This window comes from Stegodyphus dumicola, chromosome 2 (genome assembly GCF_044657685.1).
Source record: "Stegodyphus dumicola isolate Sdum_Otavi_A_Nest chromosome 2, ASM4465768v1".
Lineage (NCBI taxonomy): Eukaryota > Metazoa > Arthropoda > Arachnida > Araneae > Eresidae > Stegodyphus > Stegodyphus dumicola.
Window position 1 is genome coordinate 192,946,178 of NC_140769.1, and position 10,622 is coordinate 192,956,799.

The following is a 10,622-nucleotide window of genomic DNA, read 5'->3' on the forward strand; positions in this document are numbered from 1 at the left end:
TCTAATTCACCTATGGAAGAAGCCTTTTGGATAATTTTTGCAGATCCAAAATCAAAATTATGGTTAAAAGTCCAACTATGATACGCTATTGAAGACTTGTTAATTTCGTCTTTTCTAAGATTCATGTTCCTTGATACGAAACTTCAACGCTCTTTTCGTTTGGCCGATATATCTTAAACCACACTGACACGATATACTATAAATTCCTCAAGAATTCAAGACAGAAACGTAATCTTTTAGAATCGAAGGGTGAATTTTATTAATAGGGGAGAAACAGACTTGAAAATTGAATTTCTGGAGAATCCGTGCAATTTTATAGCTAACAGAAGGATAAAATGGAAGCACGACAAGGTCATTAATATTATTTCTAACAGTGGAATGTCTTCTTTGATGGGAATCTGAAAATGTTTTAACGGCTTTATCAACAATCACGGGAGAAAATCCACGGTCAATCGCAACTGCTCTCAAATAATTAAGTTCATTGGTAAGCAAAGATTCAGAGGAACAAACTTTAAGCGCGCGGAATACATAATAGTAAAAAGAAGCCATTTTTTGCTTAACAGCGTTGCATGACTTGGCATGGGGTGGTAAATAAACTGCAAAGGGTTTACGGTACACAGTAGTGCTAAAATCAGTTTCATTGCGGATTATAAGAATATCAAGGAAGGGGAGGGAATTGTTGGATTCAATTTTAAGAGTGAATTGGATGGCTGGATCAATTGAATTCATAATAGATAGAATCTCGGATAAATCCTCTTTATAACCGTCAAAAAGTGCGAAAGTGTCGTGAACATACCGAATCCAAAGACGAAAAGATAGTTTATCAAATAATTTCATCTCAAAGTAGTGCATATAAATGTCAGCAAGTACCGGACTGAGAGGATTACCCATAGCCAATCCTTCAACTTGACGAAAATATGCATTTTGGAAAACAAAGTGAGTTTGACTTAGAGAAACTTTAGTAAGCGATCCAACTCATTAATTTCAGTATGTGTGAAGTGAAATTCCCGAAGCCTAGTTTCAAGACAATTTAGTGCTCCTTCGACCGGAATATTAGTAAACAGTGATTTGACATCAAATGAAACCATAATGGAACGAAGTGGAGAAATATTTTTAAGTTTATCAATGACTTCAACAGAATTTCTTACAGTGTGAATATTGTTAGCAAGTAGAGGAGAAAATCTGGAAACTAAATATTTGGCCAAAGGATATGAAGCAGTACCTATGTTGGAAACAATTGGTCGAAAAGGAATACCGGTTTTGTGGACTTTTGGAAGAGCATAAAGTCTCGCGCAATTAGTAATAGGTGGAATAAGTGATTTTTTCAACTGAGTTGGCAGAATGTGGGAAGATGTAATGGCACTTTTTACTTTCGTGAGGTCCGAAGTTGAAGGATCTTTAGGGATCGAGCAGTATGGGCCTTCATTTATCAGTTTAGAGACTCCAGTAATATAAGTGTGTTTGTCCATAACAACGATCTGTCCGCCCTTTTCAGCTTTAGAGATAATGATATTAGTATCAGAATGAATTTCACGCAAGATCTCATTTTCCTTTTTGCTAAGATTCGAACCCAAAGATTTGTTGTTAAAATTAACGTTATGAGTAATTAGGTGGCGGATTGTATCCTTCTGCGTTTCCGAAATTTTGGAGAATTTAAAGGCTATCTCTATAGGGGCGAGGATTTGAGGAATTGAAGGTTTAGCTGTCTTTGAAAAGTTGAAATTATATTTTAATACTTTTAAATGATCCTACGAAAGATTCCTATTGGAGATATTAACGATGAGGTTAACGTTTACAGTGGGAAGATCCCCACATAGCACAAAAACCTTGGGATATCCCAAGGATGTTGCTCGCGGGATATGCGCACATCCTGAGGACATCCCGGAATATCCCGCGAACCTCCTAAACACCTCCTCCCGAGTGCTTAATGTCACATCCCGGGATATCCTCAGGACATCCTAACCAAGTCCCATCGACAGCGTGCGGGATGTTATTAGGATATGAACTCCTACTTACTACATCCTCAGGATATCCCACAAACCTCCTAAGCACATCCCATTATATCCTAAAAACATCCTATCTATGTCCCATCGACAGCATATGGGATGTTATTAGGATTTAAAGTCCTACTTACTACATCCTCAGGACATCCCGTAATATCCCAATTTCCTCCTAAACTCATTCTCCTGAGTGCTTAATGTCACATCCCAGTATATCCTTAGGACATTTTATCTACGTCCCACCGACAGCGTATGGGATGTTATCAGGATTTGAAACACTAGTTACAATATCCTTTTAACCTCTTAAATACATACTCTCAACTGCTTAGTGTCACATCCCAGTATATATACAGAGGAAAATTCCAGTGAAAGTATGTGAAGGTGCGATGATCTAAAACCTACGTTTTTTTACACAGATAGTCTCAAATCGTCCTCCAATGGTTACTATGGAAAAATCAGAAATGTTGAAAATATTTATACAACTTATTTTGTTTTTAAATCTGAATTTGTGAATATATTAAAACTGAGCAAGGAAATTAAAATGAATTATTAATACAAAATATTAAAACTGAAAATTTTGCTTTTATTTTTAAGATATTAAAAATCTTTTGATCATTTTTAAACATCCAATAGCCCCCAAATTGATTTATTTATAATTAAATTGTTTTACAAAATCAGTTTCTAATTTCAGTTAATTTGTATTAAAAATTGAATAATAAAATTACCCATTTAATAATCTTTACATAAATGAATCATCTTTCTTTAAAACATGTAAGGAATTTATAGTGTTTTGATGACACTGTTGGGAAATTGTTAAAAGGAATAAATTGTATTTTTAAAACTAAATCAATTCCTAGCCTCAGAATAAATAAATATGTTTTCGTAACATGAGAATGCTGCAGGCTTCTTTATATATTTAATATTTAGTTGTAAAAATTTGACATTATGTTAACAATTCTTTATATCATTCAAAAGGTAACTCAAGAAGCTCTTCTAATATTCTATCTTTCTGCTCACACAATTAAAAAAAAAATCTGAAAGGCCTCAGATTTTAGCAGTCACTCAAAGAGGCTAAAAGTTTATGAATGCATAGATTATCAATACAGATGGGGCAGTAGAAATAGCAAAACATTTTATAAGATACTGACACTAGAAAGTTATATATCTTCTATATATTTGAAAAATGAAGAAATATATCATGTAATTATGTAGAAATATTAAAATGTTTTCAATTAGATATATCATGAATTAAATGCATTTTAAATCAATCAGATTAAAAATTTAAAAAAGCATTGTTAAGAACTGTGTGTAATGCTTTTAAATAGCTTGACTTGTTAGTCAATAATATATTAGATTTTAAAGGTAAATATGTTAAATTTTGCCAAATGGAAAGACTTGAATGAAAAGCGAAACAAGTTTATGACTGACAATATGAAGTCACATTTCAAAACTAATAGCCCTTTTAGATTAAAAAAAAAAAAAGTTCTGAAAATAATTTGCAATGTTTCATTGGTATTATTTTACGCAAAATTCAGTAAAATGAAATTTACCCGTTGAAATCAGCACCAAATTAAACTTTGTAAATTCTAGTGCATGTTAAAGGTTGTCTCATCCAGAATTTTATTACTAACCATTCATTTCAGAGCAAAATAAAACAGTAATTGCCATTTATATGACAATCAATATCAAAAATTTAAATCTGCATTTTACGCAACATAGAAAAACTTCAAAAGATCTACTGTTTACCATGCAATTAAGGCATTTTATTCTGCTATCAAATCTACCAATTATTAATTCCATTAAGTATATTCAGTTTACGCTTTCTGCTCAATATATGCAATGTAAAATTTTCCATAAATTTATTAATTCATTTTATTTTGAGGTGAGCTTTTATTCAACTCTCAATGTCAACGAGAATGTTTAGTTCATTTTTTATTCGGTCTCAAAAGAGAAATCAAAATACGTGGATTTATGTACGTGTATTTATGAATCAAAATACATGAGAAATCACAGTGAGAAAAGCACTGCTACCTTAAACTGTGATTATATATAACAAATGCAGTGAATTATAGTTAAAAAATAGTGAAAATATTTATATTTCTGAACTATTTCATATATAACATTTTCAGTTTCGCATATGTGGCAATTTAAGAACTTTTTTACGTATACCAATTTTTTGAAATATCTGCAAATTTTTGTATCTTCAAGGAAAGCTTATTCTTTCACCTTTAGTATATAAGTAATGGTAATTTACCAGATAAAATTACTTAATGGGGAATACAGAAAAATATCTAACTACTTACCTTTGTGACTTCATCTGCAAAGAGACTAAAAAAGTAGTTCAGCTAAATCTGCTATAATAAATATTTATAATAATGCTAAATTATGCAATATCTATTAATATGACAAATTTTTGTAAAGCTATTTATTTAGATGAAAAATAAACACATTCAGAAATTTATGGCACTATATTATGATTAACAGAGGAAAAATACTTTTCAAAATTCAAAATCGTTTTTATTAATCCAATTTATCACATTTTATTTGAATTCATGAAAAACAATCTTATATCCATGTATTCTTATGTATATAAGAACTCTTGATAAATTGGATCTCTGTCATTGCCTTTCACAGCACCTAAAATAAAAAAAAAATAAAAAAAAAAAAAAAAACACTCACAATTACTATATGTGAATATAATTCATAATTAAATTTAAACAAATGACTATTAGAATGCAAATTAAAGGAAGCATTTAAAATATTTTAACATTTAGTACCTATAAACAGAGTAGCAATTATTTGATTTTTCGATTATAGTAAAATAAACATGGGGGATGCCTTTTAAAATTTTTTATGTCAGAAAATAAACTCAAACCACCAGCTGAACATATGAGCAGTTTTATCAATCAGCCACTGGTAGGTAACCTGGATACTGAATCAACATATAAAGTTGCCAAGATAAAGAGAGAAACAAAGTTATGATAATCACATCTTACCTATTCATAAAACTATTTTAAATTTAATGTGTAGGCAAGTCCAAAAAGAGTGAGAATGAATTTATTTTGCAACACAAAGTAAAGTCTTGCAGGAGCAAAAAAAAACTTGTCTCATGAGATTGGCAAGTAAAAAATAATTAACTGCATCTGGTAACATTTATTTGACAACACATAAGTAATTGTTAGCTACGTGCAGAAAATAAAATCTGATCAGGGGCGTAGCTAGAGGGGGGCAAAGGGGGGCATCTGTCCTCGGGTGCAGAATCCAAGGGGCGCCAAACTGATGTTAGAACATTTTAGAATTAAATGTTTTCCATCCTTGGCAAGCAGTAGGGGGCACGAAATCTTCAGTTGTCCCTGAGCGCTGAAAACCCTAGCTATGACTCTGAATCTGATCATGTTAATGCAATTTTAAACTTTTGAATTTAACCGCAGAAATTTACCAAAGAAGTTCTTGTAACGGTAGTAAATGAAGATGTGGCTAATCTTTACTGTATGGTACACCTTGGTTTCTGTCTGAAAAAAAATCGCAAAGTGGTATTGGTTGTTTGTGAAATGTGGAAGCCCATTGCGTCAAATAAGTTTTTCGGTAACCCTAATGTTGATAATGTTGGCGAAAGTAGCCTTTGAGAAAAAAAAAAAACTTTTTTTTTGGTCAATAAAAAGGAGTTATTTCTGCAAATATTGCCAAAGTGCTGTGATAAATTTAGTGTTGGGCTACTTTTTTTAATAGTAAACCTTTTGTACGGTCCCAGGTTTTTGGTTCTTACCATTCTTTTCAATTGCTGTGTTTGGTTGCACGGAAGTGGGTCTTGTATTTTGAACATGCTATTTATTATTTTGGTGTGGGTACCATCGTTTGAGTATGTCTGAGGTGACTTAGAGATGAAAAATTTAATTGAATTGCTTACCTGGAGGATGGTGGTGGGAAGCCTAAACATATGCATGTGAAAAAAAAGGTATGTTAAAAAAATGACGTTTCATTTATTTTTTTGTCTCTGTGTGTTAATTTTTGTTAGAAGATTTGTTGTTTAATGTTTTTATGTTAGGAAATATGTATTTTTGGTAACTTATTCCTCTCTGTTTGTGTATTTTTGGTTGTCTGTGTGTTAAGACAGTGGCCAATTTTTTCTGGTAACTATGATATTTTTAACTTTCTGATTTTCTTAAAATGAAAATAGATCAATGTGTACATGGACAAAATTAAGGCAGTGCACAATGCCCAGTTTGTGCAGTTCTCTGTTTTAATAGGTCGATGTGTGCATGGACACAGAGTTTGTGTATGTCTTTGACTTCTTATTTTGGTTTTGTGTTTTGTGTAGCGCCCACCTTGAAATTGGTGCCGATCCTCTCAGGTGACGATCTTGATATAAAAAAAAGAAACGATTCGCCAAGGGTTACAGTAGAGTAAATTTTTACCAAAGATGTTCTACCATAATCACCATTTCAGTGGTTTAAACACTAGTGGAGCAGTATGCAGAGATGAAGATTTGAGTTTTGTTTACATAGCATGATGGTTTAGGCACTCCAGCCATTACAGTGAACAAAATTATAATAAACATAGCCACAATAATTGTCTATAAATATTGATGTATAACACTGCATTAACTAATATATTTCTTATGCTAGTATATACAGAATCCTTAATCGAAGGGAAAATCAGAAGACTGTGCATGCATTTTCCTTTAACTGAAACATGGATTTGACCATACAAATCTCAGTCTTACGGGACATGCCACACTATGCAGATAGACAGTAAAAAGTGCTTGTGTTGTTTTTATTTGTTAGAGGTATGATATAAATATACTTCTAGATTTTAATTTTTTCTTTTCTTGTTTTACATTTGGATTACCTATCAAAAAGTAAGGAATTTTGATATTATTACAATATCGGAGTTAAAATAACAATTATTGGACATGTTAAAGTAATGAAAATTTTAAATTAGGTTAAAAAGTAACCCTTAATGTGGCATATTTTTGAATTAAACTCTATCGACATTAAAAACAACAAAACGTCCCTCTTTATTAAGGACTTTAATTAACTAATTTTAAATACGGAGCTATGAATGAATTTTTTCCTTTGCATGTTATAATAACTGAAACAAAATTACTCGGATACAGTCAAAATTCCTAAACGCAAGTACATAAAATTTACTTTAGCAATTTAAAGAGATGAGACACACTGAACACATGAATAAATTTCTATCAAAGAATAATTTATTAAATTTGGCCCGTTCCATAGTAAACTTTAACCATTAGATTACATTATTACACCATGTTATCAGTTTGAAAAGCAAGTCATATGCCAGATCTTGGATGTAAAAGAAATGCACAAAATAATATACAGATTATTGAAAAATTATGTATACCAATGTTTATAGATATGATTAAATGTAACAGAAAATTTACTGTCACAACCACATTTTTAAGTGAAATGTATTATTTTAACATTTTACAATATTTAAGGTATGGCATTAAATGCAACATTATGTGCCTGGATATAAGTTAGTAAATTTAAAAAAAAATAATAATAATCAAAGAATGAATGTCATGAAAAATTTCAAAAACAAGCAGAATTTAATTTAGAAGACCTTTAGACACTTATGATAAATAAATTTGAGAATTCTACACCCAAAATTAAATTATAATTAACTAAAACCAGTTTGACTGACCTTCTACAAAATCCTTCAGCTGCAATTTTTTCTAGCTTGAAAACCAAATTCTTCTCCACATGGTAATAACATCTTAACCAGTTGAAATTCCTGCAGAAAGTTTGATAACACAGTAATAGAATTAATATAATAGAAAAATTAACACAAAAGTATAGAACATCATTTAAACTTAACATTATTACAAATTTTGGTGCTTTCTGACTATCTGCAAAGCTGTGAAAATTGGCAAAATGGTTAGTTTATGGTTCATATCTACTGCTCTGTTCACAAGTAGTAATTCAAATAAGCACTTTATAAGAAACAAGAAATTTTAGGATGCACACACACAAAAATATATACATTGGGTCAATATTCACATATTTTTCATCCAATGGAATACTATTCAGAAATAAAGATTAAATATAAAGCATGTAAATACATGTGTGTGGTATGCATATTCATAGTTTGCTATTATCGTGTGCATACTCTTGCTGTTTTAGCATAAGTTGAAGCTGTGAGGGCAGATGATAAGAAAGTATCAGAATTTTTCATGTATAAGAAAAGATTGCCCTGACAATAGTATCTCAATTGTTTAGCACTGACATTTACATAGTGCATTAGAAATATATAGTAATATATGTATAATAAAAAGATAATGCATATTATTAATTCATTTTTTTAAATGCCAAACTTTAACAATTCTTTCACATATAATTAAACAGAATTCTTTCATATGAACATCTAAAATCCATTCTTAACTAAAGAATAAATAATAAAACCATGTAAATTTCTTATCAAGCCCATCATTTCCGAAATGTCTACTTCTGAAAGTTCCCAGCATTTCTCAATATATTATTAAATTACTAAACTAAGCATCAATGATCGTCATGTTCGCTAATGTGGCAATATCTTTCACACTTCTTTGTTACCACAAGTAACAAGTAGGCTTCAATAAATCTTTAACTGTTACATGCTACTTTTGTCTAAAATTTGTACAAATAATAAAATTAAATGAGCTCTTTATAATATGCTAAAAGAAATAATTTTGTATGAAAATTTGTATGTTATATATTGGCCTGATTAATGATTCTGGAAATAATTCGGGTTTTTAAAGTGCTTCCAATAATTCAAATTTCAGCTTGTGTCAAAATAAAATCTATAACACAAAGATAAGCAAATTTCCTTATGAACAATGCATTTTAACATTATTCAATCACTGGCAATCACACAGTACTGATTGCTTCAATAAACATTACTGTAACTGTGTTATTTAAAAGACTGTAATGTTTTAATTATTTCCTTAATTAAAACATTACAGTCTTTTCCTCCTTCTAACACCAAAAGAAAACCCAGATAAAAAATATAAAAATATCAGTAAAAATAAATTATATTATTGAATGACACTTTACATTAATTACACTTATGCATATATTATTTTTTTATAAATTATTTCAAAATCAAAGAAGAGAAGGGGAGAAACTTTAATATTGACATTTCTAAAATGATATAAACATTAATCATTTAGTACAGTTTGTTATTTCAGGCAAAAAGAATTCACTTTTCTGGATAGCATTTATATTTCCATCTCACTTTCAATGAAACATTAAGAGAAATGCATATAATTTAAACACCAGTTTATTTTATTTATCAGACGGATTATGTCAACTCGAAAAAAACCTATCAGTAAAATTCGGTAGTAATAATTCTGAATGTTAGGCAACTTGCAAGATTCAACAAAAATTATCAATACTTTTATTATAATGACAATACTACAGTAACATGAACATAAAATTAAACTGCATATAACTATAAAATAAGCCAGCATATAATAATGGTGCATTGGTTTCTAAAACAATGGGCTTGATGAAAAAATACATGTATTATGGTAGCTATTCATATTCTTCAGCTTTCCTAATATTCTCATGTTCACTTTACATAACTAAAGTACCTAAAATACAATAAAAATGCAAACAATATTTATGAGAAAATGTTAAAAGCAATCATAAGCATTTGATTGAATGACCATATTTTGTCTTCCTGCAAGTCGAATCTTAAAATGATATGCAGTTTGAAAAATGCTTAATCCTTTTATAAAATATTCAAAAAAGATTAAAAAAAGGTACTGTTCTGTTATCAGGACCGGGTTCAGAATTGTATTTATGTATGCTTGTATATTTGTATGTCTACATATACACATCTATGCACATACTTACGAACACAGGTTCATACATTTCCGATTCTGGTCCCAATAACAGAACAGTACCCCCAAAAAAACTTGAATTACAAACTAGATTAAGATAATGCTTCAACCATACATATTTTGGACAAAACAATGCAAACTCTTATTTTTATACATTTGTTCAAACTATTTAACATAAATTTATTGCTGCAATAAAATAATAAGCAATCTGATCACACATATTATTTTGAAACTGAATGCATAAACTAGACTAAAAAAAATTCAGTCATAAACATTTGGATAGTAGGGCAAAGTAGATATTTGAAAAGACAGCCATTGAGATACACGTAATTCACGATAGAATGGTAACAATTCATAAAGCTGTGAAACATTTAACTGTCAAAATGACATAAATTCGAAAAGCAAAAAAAGTAAACATACAAGTATTGCAATTGAACTTACCTTTCATGCAACAAAAAATATCCATACAAGTTAACCTCAAGCGCAGCCATTTTGGATTTCGTTTCAAATCAGACAGATGTTTACGGATTTGCGGAAGAATACGAGGAACTAGTAGTTTGCCGGATACAATGTGCAATGACGCGAAAGAATATAGTTCTGTAGGACTTCCTACATTATTCCGTAATAAACAGTATTTCCTAATTTTTTCTTTATCTAATTAATTAATTAAAAGGGAAATAGTTAAATAATGCCGAATTCATTTTTAATGAAATGTAAAATTTTGCATGTATGGGACGACCACCTTCCGTCCAATATTTCTGAGAATATAAACAAAT

The 10,622-nt window shown here is 30.2% G+C and overlaps 1 long non-coding RNA gene across 1 annotated transcript; it reads right to left on the reverse strand.

Annotated features, from left to right (window-relative positions):
- Nucleotides 1-4,504: 4,504 nt before the first annotated feature.
- LOC146998772 (uncharacterized) lies at nt 4,505-10,382 on the reverse strand. Its single transcript, XR_015039695.1, has 3 exons — nt 10,288-10,382; nt 7,668-7,757; nt 4,505-4,637 (listed from the first exon to the last, which is right to left on the reverse strand). It is a non-coding gene; the product is annotated as an uncharacterized LOC146998772 (long non-coding RNA).
- Nucleotides 10,383-10,622: the final 240 nt, after the last annotated feature.